A 22560-nucleotide genomic window follows, 5' to 3' on the forward strand; every position below is an offset into this window, starting at 1 on the left:
ATTTTACTGCTTATCTTTACTTTATGCAATGCCAGTTTAAATGCAAATATAAGAGCATTTAACTCCTCTCCAGAATTACCAAAATTACACAATTTGTATTTTGTAGCTCACTTGTGCACATGCATCTCATTCCTACTGGAACAGTCGAAACGCGGCACGAAGCTAGCTCAACTGTCTGTGTCTAATTTTTTGAGACCTGAGCATTCGTCTAACATGGTCTACCTTCGGCTACTGATGAGTAAGTAAGACTGGAAAGAAAAGGAGCTCTGGAGTGCCCCTCCCTTTCTTGTTCCTTCCAATGCACCATTTTCAGCATAAACAGTTGGCTTATGCAAGGAAGCAAGAAAAGATATAATAGGGGCCCTTGGTCATTTGTGTTTCTTCGAACAATATTGCCTTCTTTCTGCCTTCAAAGAAGGCTCTGGTTCCAATAGGATCATCAGCCTCCCAAGGCTATCCATGTCCCTGCTTATTCCGTCATAGATGTAAGGTACTTATCTTGTACTCCTTTGGAGTCTTGCTGACTCCCATGTGGAGTAGGTCTGCTGGAAGTCTGTGCTCATGGGTATCACAACAACGGTGTGCAAATGAGGCAGATAGGAACTGCAGCAGACACACACACGTGTCTCCTCTACTCGTGCAAACATGCTGTTACCCCATCAGTCTTCACTTACAAAACACAAAGTTGTTAAGAGTTTCGAGGTGGTGACAGCAGGGCATTTAACCAAGTGCAGGGCCCCTCTGAGAACACAACCTCAGAGGGACAACTGTCCGTGAAGCCGGCCCTGACTTCAGGAGACACAGCAGCCCTCACGCAGACACAGACATTCTCTGTGTTGTTCCAGATATTTCAACCCCATCATCACCACCCAAAACAACAGACTCACAAAGTAGTAGGTTAAAATAGGTTGACCAATAGACAGGAAAATAAAAGCTCTATCAAAGCCAATGCTAAACCCTACAACATTGCCTATTTGGCTAATTATATGTTGTTCTGCTTCCTAATGCTCCTCTTAACATTCATCATCACTGAGATGGTACAGATCGAGCTGTGCCAAATGTTTGTTTCTCATGGGTAAATGTCCAGAAACAAATCAAGCTACTCTGTGTACTTTTGCTAAAGAAGTTTTGCTAAAGGAGACCGGGCTCATGAATCAAGGCCGCAGGGATCTATCACTGACAGGTCATCCACAAAAGAAATGACTCATGTGGAGTGCATTTGGAACAAATTAGTTTTTACTTATAAAGTACCTCTGTAGCTCTTGCTCAGTGCCAGCAACTGTTCTAAACATTTCACAAGTTTATTAATCCCCAGGAAAATTCTAAAAGGTAAGAAAACCATTACTGTACCCATCATCTAGGTGGTCAAACTAAAGTACAGAGAGATTTATTAACACTCGGCAACACAGCTGGTCACCATTTGTCAAGAGGCAATTGCGGTGGTCAGAAAGTCCAACTTCTCAGAGAATCGATTAGGACTACTTTTCTCACCAGGCATAACACAACCCACCCAAAAGAAGTAAACCTTTACTTAGCTTGTCTGAAACCAAACGTTCCTCTGCCCACTGGCTGCCAGCCCTGACTACATCTTGTAATAACCTGGACAGCTCTTAAATATCAAGATGCCCTGGCCTCAGCCCAAACCAATGACTCAGAACCTCTTGGATGAGAGCAGTCATCAGTGCTCTGTAAAGCTGCCACTACTGAGACCCACAGGGCTCTGGCCCACTCTTCCTGATACAGTGGTGAATGTCTGGCCACCATCGAGAGAAAGAGCTGCCATTTGGAAATGACTTGTATTTTAATAGACCTGTCCACCTCCTCTTCTTCTTTAAGAAAATACTTTTTGCATCAAAAATCGTTCTGACCCTAATGCTGGCAAAATCTGAGGCAAGAGTCCAAACTAAGATACACATCTCAGAAGTCTTAATATTTCAGTTATAAGCTAACGTCACAAGTTGTTAAATATCTATCCTCCCAGTATGACAAATATACCCACCCACTCACCAAATGGAAAGAAAACAAAACACCTGTAAAGCAACAGTTTCTCCACACCATTGCAGATAGAACAGATTTGAAGGAAGTTTCATTTTCTGCCAAAGACTGCAATTTGCTCTGGAGCAAGAGTGGGGATAGAAAGATGGATTATGAAGAACTTCTCCCACCCTCACTGGGTGGCCTCCTGGTTTTTGCATCTAATCACACTCCCTAGGAGCCAGGGCTGTAAGTACTGTGATTATCCCCACTTTGCACATGAGAAACAGGCTGGTAAAGGTGAAGAACTCCCAAGACTCTGCACCCACCAGATAGGGCCAGGACTTGAAATGAGCGCTAACTCCAAAACCCATGTTTTTAAGCAATTCATTACATCTTCTCCCCTCTGGTTGTCTAAATTACACCCCTCTTTCATGGGTCTCTGCAAAACCCAGCTACCCGGGCCAACCTGGACCAAGCCCCTCACTGACCGTGATCTATCCAGCCCTGAACTCATGTTATCTCCGACAACAACCACACTAGCGTGTGAGTACTCAGAAACTCTGGGACCAGCCTCACAGATGGTTTCAAAAGAAATCAATTTCCAGATTCTCCAAGTTCATCTGTGCTCTTTCTAAATCCAATCTGAGCACATTCCTGGTGCCTAGAGGTGCTTGGAGCTCCCTGCTCGCTCTCCTCACTACCAGTTCCCTAATTACCCCTTCCTACTCTACAGAAGCCCATCTCTTCTCACCCGCAATCTCACCTCCGTGCACTGTCCCCAAGTCCAAACACTACTGGGACACCACACAAAGGACCAGCAGAAAAGGAAGTTTTCAGAAAACAAAGGATCCTAACGCTGGGGACAGAGCCCTCCACAAGCCCAGTGCCTTCCAATTCTTTGCTTATGATAATATTACAGCAGGACCTAATTGAGTTGTCAGCTCACAGATCATTAAAAATATTTTTTCTGACAAATCACCATGTGATTTTGGGCACATAACTCAAGAGTTTAAATAACGGAGTGACACTGCTGTAACAAAATTCTTTTATTTCCATTAATTTATTCATGTGTGAACAAGGTTTCTCAGAACTTACATTTATAAAAAATGAAAAATAAGACCAGAATTAATGCTAAACCCTGCATCATTATAAGAACAGAATTAATGCTGAACCCTGCATCATTATGGTAATAAGTGATTTCCTCCTTCTGAACAGCCCTATCTTATTAAGAGATACAGTCCAATAAAATGTTACTTCTTATGTTCAATAATTACTTCTCATATTTTATAAGAATTTATTTTATGTGGACCAATTATATTAATAATAACTAAATTGCAAATTCAACCTAGAAGAATTTTTTTTAAGCCCTAAAAGCCTTATGGTGCCCACTCTGGCCAGGAAGCCATATTTTGGCTTTGATGTTTCTACGTTTGCTTACAGAGAACTATGATTAAATGGTCAATGAAAGTTTTTAAAGCACAAAAATATATGTCATTAGAATAAAATTCTCTGTGGAAATTAAAAAAAAGAAATTATAAACTTGAGAAAAAGGAGACAACGTAAAACTCACTGAAGAATTCTTTTTCATCCATGCTTAAATGAATAATGGTGGGTATTCCACTTGTTACGGGATTTAGATTCTACTGGATATAACTTTTTAAGATATGTAAACTTTCTATTGTAAAACATCAATATTCATAATATGCCAAAAGTAATATTCTCTGCAAATACTAAAACTTACAAAGAAAAATATGAATGTCAACCTCAAAATGTATAAAGGGAATTCACAATTTTTCAAAATACTTTTGGGGAGGTATACACGCAAAAGAACTATGGAAGCTGTTAGCCTGTGTCATTCACCAGTTCCCACCACTGTGGGATGTGTCTTGGTTTTGATGTATTTCTGTGTCTTCATCCCCACTATAGAAGAAAGCTAAGCCCAGACTCCAATAGCTCTCCATCCACCCCCTTATAACTCAAGAATAAAGACCTGAATGGAAATCCCACACCTGGGGATCCCTGGGTGGCTCAGCAGTTTAGCCCCTGCCTTTGGCCCAGGGCATGGTCCTGGAGTCCCAGGATCGAGTCCCATGTCAGGCTCCCTGCATGGAGCCTGCTTCTCTCTCTCTCTCTCTCTCTCTCTCTCTCTCTCTCTCTCTCTCATGAATAAATAAATAAAATCTTAAAAAAAAAAAAAGGAAATCCCACACCTGCCAGCTCTGGGGCACGTGCTCCACAGCCATCAGTGCCCCCTCTGGGTCTTAATTTTCTCATCTATAAAAAGGTTCAAGACCATACACCTACTGTATCTATGTTACAGAATTCTTATGAGGCTCAAGTGGAATAATCTTTCCTCCTAGTTTTAACTCCAATTTTTGAAAGATTACCTTGCAGCCTGTTCGCTTGCTCTGAGCTCACAAACACCACCTCCCAAAAAGAATAAAAAATGTTCCCCACAAGAAAAAAATCAATGTCCCTAACCACCACCACCCCTAAACAAGTGAACCTGTTCCATCTTCCTCATTCAATGAACCAAATATGCCCTAAAATTTCTTCACAAAACCCACAGCTCTCTAAGTCACCAGCAATTGATCTTCAAGGCCACTTTCCCTCTGATGTATTTGATTATTGACTGTAGAGCGTTGGGTGTATGGATCATGGAGCTTTTGATGGCACTTCCCTCCCAGGAACTCAGAGGTCTCGGTAGACCCCCTGTGGTAGGGAGTCACACTTACTCCAGCATTTGTCTGGAGAGTTAGGAAGGTATGTGTGTGGGAGGAGAACTACAGGGTCTATGTCCCAATCCCTCCCCTCCAAAAGAGAAGCCAGAAAATGTCTCTGCATGGTTGCGCTCTCTGCAGGGTCTCTGTTCCATTAGTGACATCCTCTGCAGAGCCTGCCGGTGCTGTTTCAGAACTGCTGTCATTTGGTTTGCTTCAAGTATTTAAGTAGGAGAGGGGTCCCTAGGTGGCTCAGTCATTTATGTGTCTGCCTTCGGCTCAGGTCCTGATCCCAGGGTCCTAGGATCAAGCCCCTTGTCAGGCTCTTAGGAAGCCTGCTTCTGCCTCTTCACTACCTGCTATTCCCCTGCTTGTGCACATTCTTTCTCTCTCTCTCTCTTTCTCAAATAAATAAAATATTTTTTAATTTAAGTAGGAAAGAATCCACTACTCTGCCAGCTGCTTCTGTGTGCAAGAAGCTTATTATATTAATAAAAAGACCCTCTCATCCTGGGAAGCCCTGGGAAGGTGGACAAGAGAAGCAGAGTGACCCAATAAATCAGCCAGGGAAAGAGTCTTGGCAATTGCTCTCATTCACCCGGAGAATGAAGACACACCAACCTGAGTCCCAGAGAGGTAAAGCCACTACAGTGCTAATCCTCAAGCCCACAGCTGTCATCCGTGGTAAGAGTCAATACAGTCTTAGGCTTGAAAACCAAATCTGCCACATTTCAGTATAACTCCACTTCTCCCTCCTGATAGTGAAAAACAAGGCCAAGCCATCCCTTCCCACATGTTCTCACTATCTCTGCAGACATACCCACTCACACAAGAGTCCAGAAGGACTGACACGCTGGGCTCTACTGGGCTCGGCGTCTTAGTTCTAATCAATATAAATGCCCCAGGATGGAGGGCAATGAAGAGCCCTCCAGAACCCACTGGAAAGCTACCAGCCCTTGTTAGGCAGAAGCAACATTGCTGGTTACACTGCAGCAAGTCATCTTTGATACTCAGACCATGAGCCTCCCAAGGCCACTGCCTCAGTTGGCACAGAAGAAATTCAAGGGTTCCTATGCTGGAGGGTATTGGCTTCTCCATATCAGGCACTGATCTCAGTGCCCAAGACAAAGCAGTGCGCCACAGACAAAAACTCTATTGGGGGACAGATAATAAACAACAGAAAAAAATAATAAAATATATTCTACATCCAATAGTAAAAGAGACAAAAAAGAGAAGGGTCTGAGTAAGGAATGTGTGTATTGCAATCTGAGATAGTGAGGGCAGGTCACTTCACTGAGAAGGTGACCTACAAGTTCAGTCTTGAAGGAAATGAGGAAAGGAGCCATGCAGTGATCCAGGAAAAGAGCAATCTGGACAGGAAGAACAGCAAGTGTGAAGGTTCCAAATTAAAACCTTTCATGCATATCTTGGTCACAGATCTTTTTTTTAAGATTTTATTTATTCATTCATGAGAGAGAAAGAGGCAGAGACACAGGCAGAGGGAGAAGCAGGCTCCATGCAGGGAGCCCGACGCGGGACTTGATCCCAAGTCTCCAGGATCACACCCTGGGCTGAAGGCAGCGCTAAACCTCTGAGCCCCCCGGGCTGCCCGGTCACAAATCTTAGCATAGCATCATCAATTAAGTCCATGTTCCTTTCTCAAGTTCTATAAAGAACTTATTTGTTGTTTAGCAAGAAGATAAGGTGTTATGGTCACCACTCCAATGGCAGACGTTCACCCTCCAACTAAGGAATGCATACCTGATGCTCTGTGTTCAAGCCTTTCCACTGGTCTAGTAACTTTTCATTTTGAAGCCAAATCATGGTGTGATTGTTTTGAAGACATCTTTAACTGGCAACTAGACCTATGGTAACAACAATGCTCATCAATCAATTGAGAACTATATTAGCAGTTAAGACCAAGTTCACACATGTTCAGATAATGACAACCATATCATATCTGTTGTCTGGCTGAGAGCAATCTTAAATCACCTGTTCAAGACTGCTTGAAGTTTTCAGAGATTTTGAAATGTGATATGAATAATTAACAATGTGACTGAATAAAAGATTAATATACAAAAGCTAGCTCTGTTCTCAAAACCAAAACCTGAAAGCAACCCAAATAATTGGCCACCAACTGGACAATGGATGAGTAAACTACGATGTATTCATATCAGGAGATAGTAGATGAAAGTAAAAATCTATCCATTGCAGCAACATGAAGTAATATGCACAAAGTACGGCATAAGTAGATTTTAAAAAGTCCAAAAAGATTGCATAAGGCATGATACCCTTTTTACAAAGTTAATAACTACTAAAATTAAAAATATACTCTTGAGAATACATATAAATACAACAAAATTGCATAAGAAGAAGAAAAGGAAGGAATTACAAGTAAAACAAGACTCAAGGAGATGGTTACCTTGGGTGGAGGAAGACAAAGGGGTTGGTTGATGTGGGACCATACGGTTAAATGAGGCCCTTGTCTTATCCTCTGGGTCAACAAATACATATTTAAGATACAAGAGCACGTACCACCTTGTTAATCTTTACAGCCACCATAGTGCCTGTCTTTGTCTCCAACAAGAGCAATGGTGGCAGTAAGAAAAAGGAGGCAAAAGCCAGATTCTTTAGGACAAAGATTAGAGAAAAACAAAACAAAATAAACAAGAGAAAACCGAACACCTTCTCCAAAGGAGACATTCTAAACAGCTTCCTACAGCAGAGCTACTCGCACTTTAGAAAGACTTATGGGACAACCACCGTTAACAGAGGACAATCTCAGGCTCAGGATCTCTTGCCTTGTTGGCATAGAAGGCATCCAAGTACAACCTCCCCTAGTCATGGAAAGAGGCAACATTCTCTTCCCCGTGGAGTTCTGCTAATTCTTTCATACAAATACAAAGACAGGAAAAAGTATTTCCACTGGAGCTGACTCACTATGAAAAAAAAATGAGATTCTTTTCTAATTAAGTGACTGTAAGAGATGCTTCCTCTGAAACCTATTGCTTGCTCAGCCAGTACTAGCTTTCAATGAGTGCAGCTGCACAGAAAAAAAAAAATTAAAACATTGAAATGTCACAAAAGAAAGTCATCCCATTTATAAAATGACAAGGCTTTGGGGGGAGAATTTCCATCAAAACTAAAGCTAAGATATCATATCCCTCAGGATACAGGCATCCTCAAGTTGGGTGATTTTAAGAAGTATTAAAAAAGACTCATGTTCAAAGGTTAGGGAAATTACAAGGGATAGGAAATGCTCCGGCTCTAAAGGGAATACACAGACACACCTTTAGGCCTGAAAGAACGTGAGGAAAAGACAGTTCTCACAATGTGGAAGGTGGCCTCCATGTGGAGAGGGCTGCCTGATGCCACTTGGAGTCATATTCTTTAGCCAGAAAATGCAGCCATCCCAAGTCAAACCTGCAGGCAATGAGCCAGGGGAACAGCCACTCTGACCTCATTCCTCGCTCTCATCCCTCCCTTCAGTTTTCTGCTGCGGATTCCCATCAGTCAAACCCAACCTGAGACCAGAGAGAAGGGAGCCCTTTGATGCAGATGTGCATTCAGAAATAGAAAGCAAGGGGGATATGGATGCAAAGGGGATCTGGAAGAGCAAATTAAAAATATCAAATACATACACTGGATGTTCTTCAGTATCTACCTATCTCAATCTCAGTTAGCTCGTCTATTTAACTGACTTCCTATTTGCTCATTTTCTCCAGCTGTTAACTCTGTCACTTGATGAGTGGAATCAAAATCCCAAAAGTTTAAGACAAAATACACAAAGATTATATTGGCCAGAGCTGTTATATTTGGGGGGGGGGGGTTGGAAATAGGGGACAACTGATCTACCCAGAGTAGGGAAAGGAATAGCAAGTTCAATTCTCATACATACACTGCATGAGTATTACCTCCCTCTAAAAATAATGGTTCTAACATATGAGAAGTTGGAAATGTTTGGGACCTAATAGAAGCGAAAAATGAGGCCACCAAATAGGCCATAAGATGGTTCTGCCTGTGTAAAAACAACCAATCTATGTTTAGAAGAAAATATACCAAAATGTTAGCATGTTCATCTTTCAGTGGTAGACTCTTTTGGGTATTTTTTATGCTTTACTTTATTTCTCAAATGTCTTTTAAAAGCACCTAGTACTTTCAGGAGAACAACAAAAAGTACTGATGGAAAAAAACAGCCAGGGCAGGAAGGGTGGGGGGAATAGAGGGGGTGCTGATGATTCATTTTGGCCTCTGGATTTTCTGATGTGTCTATTCTAACCAAGTAACTTGGACAACATCGGCTCCTAAGGGCACACAGTGAAGGCACGGTGGTCTCCCCTTTCTCCACCATCGCTCTGGATGTTTCTCCATCATCCATGACACAGAGGCCAGAGAAGTAGCAAAGGCACTGGTCTCCAGGCTTCTGTCAACTATCTCCCTGCACCTTCTCTTCCCGTGAAAGCCACTACCAGCACAATGGGCCCTCTCTCCCAGCACTCACCTCCAAACTATGCCCCCCTCACAAAACCCAACTCTGACCTTCCTCACTCAAGAAACCCTTCCCTTCCACCCAACTAGATAAAATCTCAGTGTGAGAAAGTATGTGTCTAAATGCCTAGCCCTCGTTCTGACAGATGCTGAATGATAATTTCCTTCTCTTCTCCTTGGTGTTTTTAAATTAACAAACACTTGATTAAATAAACAAAATAATTTCTTTGCAAATGCCAGCCTGGCAAATGTCTCTCTGGCTGATATCTTTTTTTTTTTTTTTTTAACAATCCTTCCCTAGTTTGCCCCTGTAACATCCATAGCTCATTCTACTTCCTCTCCCCCCCCCCATCCCACGCCGCCCCTCAATTTCTAGGACTTGTTCATAATTCAGAGGTCAGCACCAGAGCTGAATCTGTTCAACAGTCATTAAGCAAAGTGCACGAGTTAAACCAAAGCACTGCTGGATAACACAGCTGTTTCTACAGCTGAACAGAGGGCAGCTTTTATTAAATTATGCAGCCAATGTTCCTTTTATTTCCTCAATGAGAATGTGGTTCCTAAATGGTTACATGGATTAATCAGTTAATTTCAACAATCTATAGCCTCCAGGTAATTGCACCGCATTGTGTAGAGTGGACTGAGCATTTAAGATTTTGAAAGGACAGCGATTTGTTTTTTGAGTCCAGGACTTTCCATGGGTCAGAGCATTTGTACCTGCTCAGCCCTTTGGGGACCTCCTCTTACTCAGGCTGGATTACTACTCCCTTGGGATGTAACTTCACAATGTTCCTCTCTGCAGAGTTCCAATTGTGTCTCCTAATCACAAGAGCTTCATGTGTTCCAGAAAAAAATAAAATAGCTTCCCGTTTAGACTCACCTGAATCATAGCAAATGCACTTGAGGAGGGGGTGCTGATACCGGAGGCTTTTGGTGGTAGGCCCTTTTCTAGAAAGGTTTTACTTTAAACTCATATGTAAGCAGGGGGACAAGGCAATATGACCTGTGAGAATTCCTCTAAGGCTAAGAGTAGAGTCACCACCTGTGAGTCTGAAAAATCACTTCTTTGGACCCACTATGGGCTGAGAGCCGCAGCAGATACAAGGATGAGTAAGACCTGACACCCACCCGCCTTCAAAGGGCTCGCAGTCTCCAAGGTACGGTGGTTGACAGTAAGTAGGCTCCTATCCATGTCTGGGTATAGAAACCCAAACAAGTCAGTGTGAAAATACCATGAAACAAACTAAAAAGATTTCAGTGGAAGCAGGCAGTCTGGCTCTGGGACCCTGGGAAAGTTCCTCAGCCTCTCTGTTTCTCTTTCATCTCCTAAAAAACAGGGATAATAATAGTGCCTACCTTATAAGGAACGAACTAGGGATGGTGGAAGGGGAGGAAGGCGGGGGGGGGGGGTGAATAGGTGACGGGCACTGAGGGGGGCACTTGACGGGATGAGCACTGGGTGTTATTCTGTATGTTGGCAAATTGAACACCAATAAAAAATAAATTTATTATTTTTTAAAAAAAAGGAATGAATGAGTTAATGTTTTCAAAGTGCTTAAACCAGTGCCTGGCTCAGGTTTAATTTTGTGTTCTACTTAATGACTGGCCTCCCAACTATTTCCAAGTCTGGAAGTTGATGGTGGGGGAGGATGAACTGCAGATGTTTCAGGAAAAAACTGCAGAGGAACTGGCAAAAAAAAAAAAATCCCTGAGTTGTCTGGCAGTTGCAAAGAAATTTTTGTTTACTTAATCTTTACTTTTCTGTTTACTTAATATTTGAGGCACAATCTGAAAATAAAGATTTATCAAAGAATAAGTAGCTCAATTTAATACATAAGATACAAATATTAACCACCACTAATATCCATAGTCTTCAAGAGAATTATCTTCATCATTAATATAGCTCCCACTTCAGGAATTCTCAGATCACAATTAATATCAAATCATTAAATATTATATCAAACTAGAGATGTGGCACTTGGGAGACGCAAGTATTAAGGAGTCCACTGCTGTCTCTTTACCTCATTCCCTGAACTTTTTCTTAACAACTGCCACAATTGTTATTATGTAACTACTTGTGATATTTTTAGTGTTCTCTTCCTTTGCCTCAATAGACTATAAATTCCATGTGGACAGGAGCCATGTCTGTTTTTTTAACTTTCACGTCTCCTTTACCTAACATGATGCTTGCCACATACGGGACATTCAGTGGATATTTCTTGGCTGGCTGGGTGGGTGGGTGGATGGATGGATGGATGGGTCGGTGGGTAGATGGACAGATGGGTGGATGGATGGATGGACAAGTGGATGGATGGACCAAGGGATGGACAAAAGATGAACACTTCTCAGGATCAACTGCCATATTAGCTTCAATTCTTTTTGTCAGTAAAACATTATAGCTTCAGCTAATGCTCCACTCCCTTCCCATCCCATTTCCCTGAGACAACTGCAGACCTGCGTGTCTATGTGTCTATGTGTCACCTCTGAGGAAGCTTGACATCGCTCATGTTTTAAACACAGCACACTGATACTTGAGCTTTCTGTCTCAGAAAGAAATGAGAAAACATTGTGCTTTTATGTTTTTCTTTTACAAAAGTAGAGTGTGGTGTGACATTAGCTACTCTTCCTGTCTTCCCATTTTTTATCTTCTTTCTCATAGTTTGCAAAGCTATTTTGAGATAAAGAATATGTGACCACTTTATTTTTAAACACCGGCCCTTAAATCAAGGCTATTTCATGAAATCAGTTTCAAAATTCTTTGAACAAAATAATTCCAGTTTATGGATTTGCTTTAGTTTCAAGTTTTAGTCAAACCTCTATTTAACTCTTAAACTGTTTATGTTTTTATCCCCACTTGGCCTCCCATGAAGCTGGTTAACCTTGACCAATTCTCCTAACCCTTCTGTGCTAATGCTCCCTTGTGTAGCACTCAAGGTCCAGAAATGAAATAAAGGGCACACTCAAAGGAGACCATTAAAGAGAATGTAATGAACATCACTAAGAGAAACCAACAAGGGATAGGGAAATACCCCAGAGCTGGCAGCAGCAGAAAGCCATCCTCAGCCTGGACCATAAAAGATGAGGGAAAGTAGTTGGGCCAGAATCTGGTGATCCCAAAGATGGAGGGTAGGGCCACTTGCCAGGAGTTGAGGTTTCAGGCAGGGAGATCAGTCCATGCCCTCCTATGATATTATGGCTTGACCTTCCATCTCCTGATGGCTCCCACTGAACAAATCTAACTCAATCCAGAGGACAAAGGAGCACAAGTAAATCATCCTACCAGAGTAGTGTAGAATGGAGGATATGGAGCTAGAAAATCTAGCTCACCCCAACTGTAAAATTAGGATAATACTAGTACCTGTGTCATATAGCTATTTGGACTATAACATGAAAAAATATGTACAGTCTCTGGCTCAACATATTTGTATATGCCCAACAAATACTAGCTTATTGCATTGCATGATTATTAATTAGTCCATATAATCAATTTACCTCTGAAGCACTGAATAGGCATACTGATGTTTTCAAAAAACTACAGAAGTGAATTCTTTCTGAAAATCCATCTTACCATGGCCTAAGGGACTTACATTCATTTGTATGTCTACTGATTTATTTATAGATCTGTAGTAAGGAATTTGCCAGAGAAGAAGTCCTTTCAAAACTGAATGTTTTCACCACACATAACTCAAGAGAAAATCTTCATTTTTTCTTATGGGTAAGTCTGTGCCTTGATGTAATATTCACGGCCTTGCAGGAAAAAAAAAAAAAAAAAAACAGCCATCTCTTACAAAATGGAAATGATTTTTCTTCAAAGAACCTGCTGCCCCAAATTTGTTGAAACTGATTTAATATTTGGTTCGATATTTGTCCCAATGCCAGTTTAAAATCTGGTAAGAAGTTTCAGGCTGAACCATCTGGCCTGAGGAAGACAATGATGAAAGCTGTTTCAGTACAAAAGATTCCTATATGCAGCTTCCCTAGATCCTCTCTCCTTGAAAGCCAATGACGAGCTTTTGAAGACCAAAAGCTCAAAGCTAAAATGCAAAATATAAGATTTTTATCAATATTATTAATATTAGAAGGTTTTCATTTCTTGTGATCAGTAATTTTGTACCAAGTACACCCAGAGATTTATGTAAGCCTGTGGTAACCCTAATTATAGAAATGTGAGCAATTTCATAGCCATAAGGCCCCAGGTGTACAGCTTTACTAACTCTCTACTCGTCCTTGGGCACGCCAACTCCATTTTCTCCTACCTAGATCAGTAGCGAGAGTGCTTACTTCAAATTGTAGCTCAGCCACTTTTTTTTAAGATTTTTTTTTGATTGACTGATTGATTGATTGATTGATTGAGCAGGGAAATCAAGTACAAACCAGGGGACAGGCAAAGGGAGAGGAAAAACCTCAAGCAGACTCCCCACTGAGCATGCAGCCTGATGCGGGGCTCAATCTCACAACCCTGAAATCATGTCCTGATTTGAAAACAAAGAGCCAGACACTTAACTGAATGAGCTATCCAGGTGACTCTCTGCCACTTTTTAACCTTGAACAAATGATTTAACTTTTCTGGACCTGGGTTTCCTCATACATAAAATGGAAATAGTAACACCACATACTTCATGGCAGTGAAGATTAAATGAATTAATGAACACAAAACACTTAGCTCAGTGCCTGGCATTCATTACCGAACAAGTATTTGTTGAGCACCTGCTATGTCCTAAGTGTTGTTTTAGGCGCACAAAACTCTCTGCCTTCACTGACCTTACATTCTACTTGGGGAAGAGAGACTACAAAAATAATAAACTATACAGCATGTTAGACAGTAATGAATACTACAGAGGGGGAAAAAACGGAGCAAGACAAGAGGAATCCAGTAAGTGATGATATTACAACTTTAACAAGATGGTCAGGGGAGATCTCACTGGGGTAATGTTTTAGCAAGGGGCTAATGCTGATGATGGAAAGAGCTACAGGAATGGCTGGGTGTGCCAGGAAAAAAAAAATAGCCAATGCAAAGGTCTTGAGGCAGGAGAATCCCTGACACATTCAAGGAACAGTCGTAAGGTCCAAAGTAGTCAGTAGTCAATATTAAGATATTTTCAAGGTGAAATTAGCAGGATTTGGTTATGTTGTGTATGAGAGAAAAAGAAGTTAAAACTGATTCGAGATTTTTGTCTTAAGCAAGTAAAAGGACCATGCTGTCCCTTCCTGAGTCAATAAGTCAGTCAGCTTGTTCTTCTTTATTGTTTATAATGAAAAACTCCGGCGTTGATCTGGACTCTCATCTAATGCCAAAGCTGATGTGCATTGGTCCTCTACACCATATTCCCATTAATTGCCAAGCAATTAGTCCTCCAGGACAGCCTGAACACCAGACCTGAGCTGATAACTCAGTCAACAGTAAACACTGAGGTCATTCCCACTCGGCATTAATCTCTGGACTATGCTGGCTAAAATCAGGCTGAGCAAGATTGAAATGACTTGCCAGGGGTCCCACAGCCAGTCAGAAGTGGAGCTTTCAGCTTATACTAACTCACCCTGCCTGCCATGGATGAAGATTTACCTTTCTTTAAAGCAGCAGCTCTGAAGCTCTTGGAGATCCTGGACCAGTCTGAGAACCTGATGAGAATGATGGGTCCCATCTCCTGAAAATGCACCTAGATACACACAGATATGTAGACAGTTCTGGAAGCCCTCCCCTTAAAGCTCATCTGTAAACCCACTCAGGAGCCCTGGGCTATGAATCCTTGCACTAGAAGCAAAGCCGAAAATAAATAGGATTATAATAACTAAACTACCCAGATATACATTCTTTTCAATAGGTGATAGGTGTACATGGAAAAAAATACTAAAATGTAGGACAAAAGGATATTGGATGGTCTCCCTCCCACACCTATGTGGGGAGCATCTCAGTGCCCCTGAACCACTCCTTCTTCTATTGACACCCAGAGATGGGGTGTGTGCGTGTGTGGGGGTGAGTGCCTCTTTATTTTCATATAGAAAGGAGCATATTATTATTCTGTTAATAAACACAGTATTATGTCCCTTAGTTTTTCTCATTCATCTTCAAGGTCATTCCTTCATGGAATCTAGATATATGGTATTCTCCTTAAAGCTCCCCTAATGCTCCTGCTCTTTATAGCTGGCTCTTACTGATGAATACTCAGGGATTTTTTTTTAACTTTTGCCATAAAGAAAATACTGTATTGCATAACCTTCAACATCCCTGTTTGTGCTCATTGGGGAATATGTCTATAGCAAAAGCTCCCGATGTGGGATTGAGGGTCCAAAGAGGGTCCACGGTCATTTTACACTTAACGCATTTTCCAAATTGCCCTCCAAAGGGATTGTACCAATTTACACTCAACAAAATCACCAGGTATGATAATAACATTGCCACCTCTTTCCCAAGAACTGGAACTATTGTTTTTAATTTTTAAAAAGAAATGCATTAAAAAATAAATAAATAAATAAATAAATAAATAAATAAATAAATAGATAAATAAATAAGAAATGCATTGCATGAAATACTTCTTGGCTTCTCTTAACTAGTCCAAGTTCATTCCACAAATTATTCTCACAAATAAAAACAGATACAGTGGGATACCTGGGTGGCTCAGTGGTTGGGCGTCTGCCTTCAGCTCAGGGCATGATCCTGGGGTCCTGAGATCGAGTCCCGCATCAGGCTCCCCACAGGGAGTCTGCTTCTCCCTCTGCCTATGTCTCTGAGTGCTGTCTCTCTCTCTCTCTCTTGTCTCTCATGAATAAATAATTAAAATCTTAAGAAAAAAAAACAATACAGTAATCTAACCCATATACTCAACATTTAGCTCAGGCCAAAAAACAAAGACAGGTGTACAGATAGCTTTCAGAATGCTTGTCTGTTAACGAGGGACTGATGCTTGATTATTAATGAACAGACATCCCATTATTAATAAATAGAACTGATGTCTTATCTGAATTGCAGTTTGCTGGAGGGTATTATGCTGAGTGAAGTAAGTCAGTCGGAGAAGGACAAACATTATATGTTCTCATTCATTTGGGGAATATAAATAATAGTGAAAGGGAATATAAGGGAAGGGAGAAGAAATGTGTGGGAAATATCAGAAAGGGAGACAGAACGTAAAGACTGCTAACTCTGGGAAACGAACTAGGGGTGGTAGAAGGGGAGGAGGGCGGGGGGTGGGAGTGAATGGGTGACGGGCACTGGGGGTTATTCTGTATGTTAGTAAATTGAACAATAAAAAATAAATTAAAAAAAATAAAAAAATAAATTACATATACATCACTTAAAAAAAAAAAAAGACCTCACTCACATAAAAAAAAAAAAAAAATGAATTGCAGTTTGTTTCAATTCCAAAGGAACCTTACATGAATAACCCAGAACAGAGAGAGTTTACAAAATCAAAATGAAATAAAAAAGGGGGGAGGGGGGAAGGAAAGGAAAAGGAAAAATGTCAAGGCCAGAATCCATTCTCATTTCAATTAGTTCTGGTGAAGAACTACTGAATCATAGTCTGCAACATTGCTAAAGCAATCACTCGTTAAGGCAAACAGAGACGGGACTCGATCCTTCCTTTTTCCCTTCGTGGGAGCAGAACATCCCATGCTTTCAGATTTGCACACATGGTACTAAGTACATTTAAAAATGAACAAGAAAGTTCATTAAAGAAGATGTGGGAGGGGCAGCCTGGGTGGCTCAGCAGTTTATGGCCTGCCTTCAGCCCAGGGCCTGATCCTGGAGACCTGGGATCAAGTCCCACGTCGGGCTCCCTGCATGGAGCCTGCTTCTCCCTCTGCCTCTGTGTGTGTGTGTGTGTGTCCCATGAATAAATAAATAAAATCTTTAAAAAAAAAAAAAAAGATGCAGGAGAAAAATAAAACTGGATGTCTCAGCCAAGGTTGATGATTGTAACAGACTGAAGCTCAAACTGGCTCTGGGAGGAAAAGAAAGAGTTCAGAGAGAGAAAGCTCTCACCCCCCGCCCCCATTAAGGTCTATTGATTTGGCATCATTCCCTAAAGGGGCTTATGATTTCCTGGCCTACACCTTATGATGCTCCCTCAACTCTCACCCTAGGGTTACTCCCCTGGGATCCCTTACCCTGGCCGACATCCCAATGGGATGGACACAGATACAGCTACCTTCCTCAGTACCGTCTAGACCCATGGAAATGTGCATTGCAATCCCCCCAGCTCAGCAAATGTGGGCAGCTTCCTCTGCACCCTCTGCACCCTCTTCTCAGCCCCCTGCTATTTGGAGCTGCTCAGGCTGCCACCTGCCTTCAGGCCCCTCCAGGCCAGAGACGGGCACCATTCTACAAGGCCAAGTGCCCATGTGACAAGCTCTCCCACGCCCTCGCTCACCTTCTGCTCCTGTAGCATTTGGGGGCCAGGGAAGCATGGGGAGGTGAGGGTGGTCTACACATGTGAAAGCTCAGCAAGCACCCAGCCTAGGAAGAGATGCCTGTCAGCCTCCAGGCAACACACAGAGTAGATGTTGTCCATCTCTGCCCCCTTCCCCTCTGCCTCACCCTTTCTGTGCTGTCTACCCTGACTTCCAAAGGCCCAACAGGCAACTCTTTTCTCTGGACCCTAGAGCCTGCTCAGCCTGTACAAGGCAAGCTGGAAATGTTAAGATTATTAACACTCCCAGGGAAAAGCCTTCCATCACAACCAGTAGAAGCTGGTTAATACCCCAGCCCCCTCACCCCTCGGGTGGATAACTCTGAGGGGGGCACTCTACACTAACTCCCAATGTGGCCCGCAGTGGTAACATGCTTGATGACACACCCTGTATGGACAGTCTTCTCTTCCCTGTCCCACCTTCCCACTCCCCTACCAGTGTCTGCAGAGATCACCTCTCAAATAAACCACCTGCACTAGAATCTGTGCCTCGGGATCTGTCTCCAGTACAGACTATGTCAGGAAATCAAAACTTTCCCAGAAGTCCCCAGCAGAACTCTGATTATGTCCCACTGGTGAGGCCAGCATCACATGGCCACCAGATGCAAGGCAGTCTAAGAGAAGCTCAAGTTTTTTAGCTGGTTATACTGCATTGCAAACAAAATCAGCCCAGTCTTTCTGTGTCTGGCTTACTTCATTTAGCATAATGTCCTGATTGATCTATGTTGTTACCCGTGGCAAGATTTCATTCTCTTTATGGCTGAATAATATTCCAATATATGTCACATTTTCTTTAATCACTTAACCATCAATGGACACCTAAATTGTTTCCATATCTTGGCTATTGTGAATAATGCTTCAGTGAACAAGGAAGTGGAGATATCTCTTCAAGGCACTGATTTCATTTCCTTTCCATAAAAACCCAGAAGTCGAATAGCTGGATCATCTGGGAGTCCTAATTTTAATTTTTTGAAGAACCTCCATGCTGTTTTCCATAATGTCTGTATCAATTCTCATTCTCACTAGCGGTGCACCAAGGTTCCTCTTTTTCCAAATCCTTGTCAATACTTGTTATCTCTTCTCTTCTTGGTAACAGCCATCCTAACAGGTGTGAGGTGCTCTCGCTGTGGTTTTGATTTGTATTTACTTGATGATGAGTGATACTGAGCACCACTGAGCTTATGGTAATGTGTTACCCAGTAATAGAAAACTAATATATGCCTTTGAGAAGCAGGAGGGATTTCCAGATGGCCCTGTGAATCTCCGAGTTCCCAGTTTGCTGAGGAGGAGGGATGGCCTATTGATGAGGATGAGCCTGGGGGAAAGACAGCCTCCCTGGAATTACCGAGCTCAATGTATAATGAACATGAGCTACAAGGCAGCTACCACAAACAGGATGAAAATTGAGACCCTGGAGCCACACAGCTGGGTAAAATGGTGCAAGGAAAATTATAAGTTCAGATATACTGCAAGGGCTGGAATATCCATATCCTGTACTATCTTTGGTTTGTCTTTGGTTTATCCCAAGGCAAAATTCCTCACCATGCCCCCCAGCCCCAGCAGATCTTACCTCTGCTGACCTCCCTGGCTTATTCCTCTCCATTCTCCCTCTTATCAAATACATTCTTGTGCCATCAGCCTTCTTTCAGTACCTGGAACATGCCGATCTCTTCCCACCTCTGGGCCTTTGAAATTTCTATTCCTCTTGACAGAAATGCTCTTCTCTCATCTCTTGCCTTGGGTGGCTCCTTCTTCAGATCCAGCTGAAATAGCATTTCTTTTATTAAAGGGCTTCCAAGAAGCCTTCTCTAAATGCTCAATCCAAAGTAGGTCCCTCCGTGTCACACCTTATCCCTGCACACGTTTCCTTCCATTTAGACACTCATGAGAACTTGAGTTTAGATCATGTACTTGGTTATTTACTTATTCACCCTCTATCTTCAACACTGGAATGTACACATCCCTGGTGGCTGGAATCACATCTGCCTATTTAATCTCTGCTCCCCCAGCATCCCACAGTGTGCCAGGCCCAAGAAGACCTTCTATGCAAAAAGCAAAGAAAGACTACTTCTTACTTGAGCAGAGTGCTTCTCTGCCATCCTTTCCCCACCCCACCCCACCCCCCTGTCATAAGACCAGCAAGGCACAGAGACTTCAGGATTATGCTTGATCTAAGCTCAAGTTTGGAGCTAAGAACTGTGCCCAGTATATGATGGACATTCGATAAATACTGTTGAAAGAATTAAAATGTTAATATAAAAAATCAGGAGTTCATAGGTATGTACACAGCAAGGATCTCAACTTGGGTAGAATCCAAACACATACGGGTTTGCTGGCAAAACTGGCTTTCGTTTATACTGGGGTTTCTCAATCTGGGCATCGCTGATTTGTGAGTAGGCCATTCTGTGTTGTGGGGGCTGCCCTGTGCCCTGTGGGATGCTCGCAGCATCCCCGGCCCAAACTCTTTAGATGTCAATACACCCCTGCTGGTTGTACCAACCCCAAATGTGTCCAGACAGTTTCAAATGTCCACTCGGAGTGCAAAATCACTTTCCTAACTCAGTGAGAACCACTGAGTTAAGTGTAGCAGAACCTAATCTTTTTTGAAATGTGATCTAGCACAAAACTGAAAAGTATGAAGAAGCTCAGAGTTTTTTGCTGGAACAAGGACACAATCTGCCAGGACACTCGGTTTGCATTCCTTTTCCTGTATAAAATTGATAGACTCTGCTTCAGAAGAAATAGAGGGAAGGAGACAGGGAGACTCCGCAGGTCACCTTGAGGTCCTACAGGGGCCATGCCCATTTGTGAAGCCAAATTCAAGTCCCCAGCTGTGTGGCTACGGTAACATCTGGATTTAATCTGACATGGGGGTGTCACTGTCTTCTCCCACATTGGGGGAAAAACAATTTTCAGCCTCAGCTGGAGTATTTAACACTCAAAATGAAAGTTTCTGGAACAAAAGGCGTCAGCCATACCACAAACTACAAAAGGCAGGTGGGGGAAGGATACTTCTTACATTAGAAATGCTGCTGAATTAAAAGTAAAACGAAGTAAAGGTTTCTCTTATTTGGAGTATGTGATATTATCTAGGAACAAGCAGTACAGAAAATATGCATATATCAAAGAATTTTCTAAGTGTCACTGTGAAACCTCTCATACTTAGAATCTCATTCCCCCAAGATGGTTTCTTATCTGAATTGTTAAACACACTCACCTGTCAGAACTGGTGTCACCAAACGAACCAGGGGTGGTGGAAAGGGAGGTGGAAGGGGGGTGGGGGTGACTGGGTGACGGGCACTGAGGGGGGCACTTGATGGGATGAGCACTGGGTGTTATTCTATATGTTGGCAATTTGGACACCAATAAAAAATAAATTTATAAAAAAATAATAATAATTTTAAAATAAAAAATAAATAAATAAAAGAACTGGTGTCCCCTTCCTAATGAACTATAAGGAACAGCACAGAATCTGGCGAAGGCACAGAGTCCAAAACCACATCCCTCACCCACCCTTCCTCCCCTCTTTCAAAGGTAAAGAGGAACAAACATGTTTTCATCTTAAATGTCAGGCCTTCTCCATTGGGGCTGCTGACTCTGCTCCCCAGCAGGACATCAGAAGAAAAATCAGTCACAAGAGAAAGGAGATGCAAGTTGGAATTCATGGGCACTTTGCTTAAACGGGACTTATTGCTTATAGACAAGGGAGCCTGCAGGGGTCAGAGCACGAGAGACGCCGACTTTTAAAATAGGTTTCTAATTCATGGAACATTTTCTTCGGGTGCAATCTCCAGAAAAATCGCAATCTCAATAAAAAAGCAGATATGAAAGCAGGCATTTTCAGAGACATGTAAGGTCTAGAAATCTACCCCAGCCAACACTCAGCCGAGCAGCTGCCACCACACCTCACCTCGCTCTGCCAATACCTGTATAGTTCCCTGCCCTGAAGGGGTTAGGTTTTTCTCCTTGATGTTTGGTTGCTCTGCGGACTTGGACTTCCAACTGACTGTGCTTGCATCTGGAGCTACTTGGTCTCCCGCCTGCCCCCGGCTTCCAGCCCCTTCTCTCCTGTACCTTGCTCCATGGCCCAGGAGCTAATTCTAGGGACTGCCTGGCCCAAGTGCCCCTTGGCTTGGCCAGTGGAAGGGAGGGCAATAAAGGCACTTCTTCTCCACACACTCTTGAGATTAAGATAGTCAGCTCAGGCTGTTTTTGCACTGTAGCCATAGAATCACAATTTTCTGAGTCTGTTTACATTTTGAACAGCCTGATTGGGATTTGAGGTTGAGAAATGTGATTGCTGATATATATGTGCATTAAGTTCAAGCCATCCCTGAAGAACATCCACTTTTTTTTTTTTTTTAACCTGGAAGTGGAATCTAGTTTGTTGGTTGCCTGAGAGACAAAATGCACTGCTTTGTACCATTTAAATGTTAAGAGGGCTTGGACATTTTTCTGCAAAAAACCTATTTAACCCCCACTGAGTTGCCCAGGCCTCACAGTTTCACAGGTTAGGAAGTTCCCTTTTATTAATAAGTTCTTTACAAAATGAAGGGGATGGATTTCATTTATATGAATTTCTTCCTGTGCTTTCCACTCAATTCCAAGCCCAAGATTTAATGGATCAGATCCACGAGGTCACTGTGACTTAAATATTTCATATCGAGCCTGACCACTATTAACTGAGCACAAGCTTTGTGCCAGGCATGCTCCATTCACTGTCTCCAGTCCTCCTCCAACTCCTGAGGGAAGTAGCATTATTCTCAATGAAGAAACCAAGGCTTAGAAATAAATGAAGTTACTTAGGCAAGCTAGAACTTGAACCTAGGTCTTTATGGCCCCTTAAAGCCTGATCTCTTTTCTACTACAATATGCAGCCCCTTACATTTTACCCAAGTCATCTGAGGTTTCAATTTGGCAATGTCCTCATTTTGAGGTTGCCATCATTTTCCTGCCCCTAATTGCTCAGA

General features: G+C 42.3%; 1 long non-coding RNA gene across 2 annotated transcripts in view; it reads left to right on the top strand.

The window, feature by feature from the left end:
• LOC140618663 (uncharacterized) overlaps window positions 1–22560 on the top strand; it is a 49785-nt gene that overhangs the window by 24215 nt on the left and 3010 nt on the right. For both annotated transcript variants that reach the window (XR_012018728.1, XR_012018729.1), the window contains exon 2: window positions 12805–12900. This is a non-coding gene — a long non-coding RNA (uncharacterized lncRNA). The remainder of the gene's footprint in view (window positions 1–12804; window positions 12901–22560) is intronic.

Source organism: Canis lupus, chromosome 26 (genome assembly GCF_048164855.1).
Source record: "Canis lupus baileyi chromosome 26, mCanLup2.hap1, whole genome shotgun sequence".
Classification (NCBI taxonomy): Eukaryota; Metazoa; Chordata; class Mammalia; order Carnivora; family Canidae; genus Canis; species Canis lupus.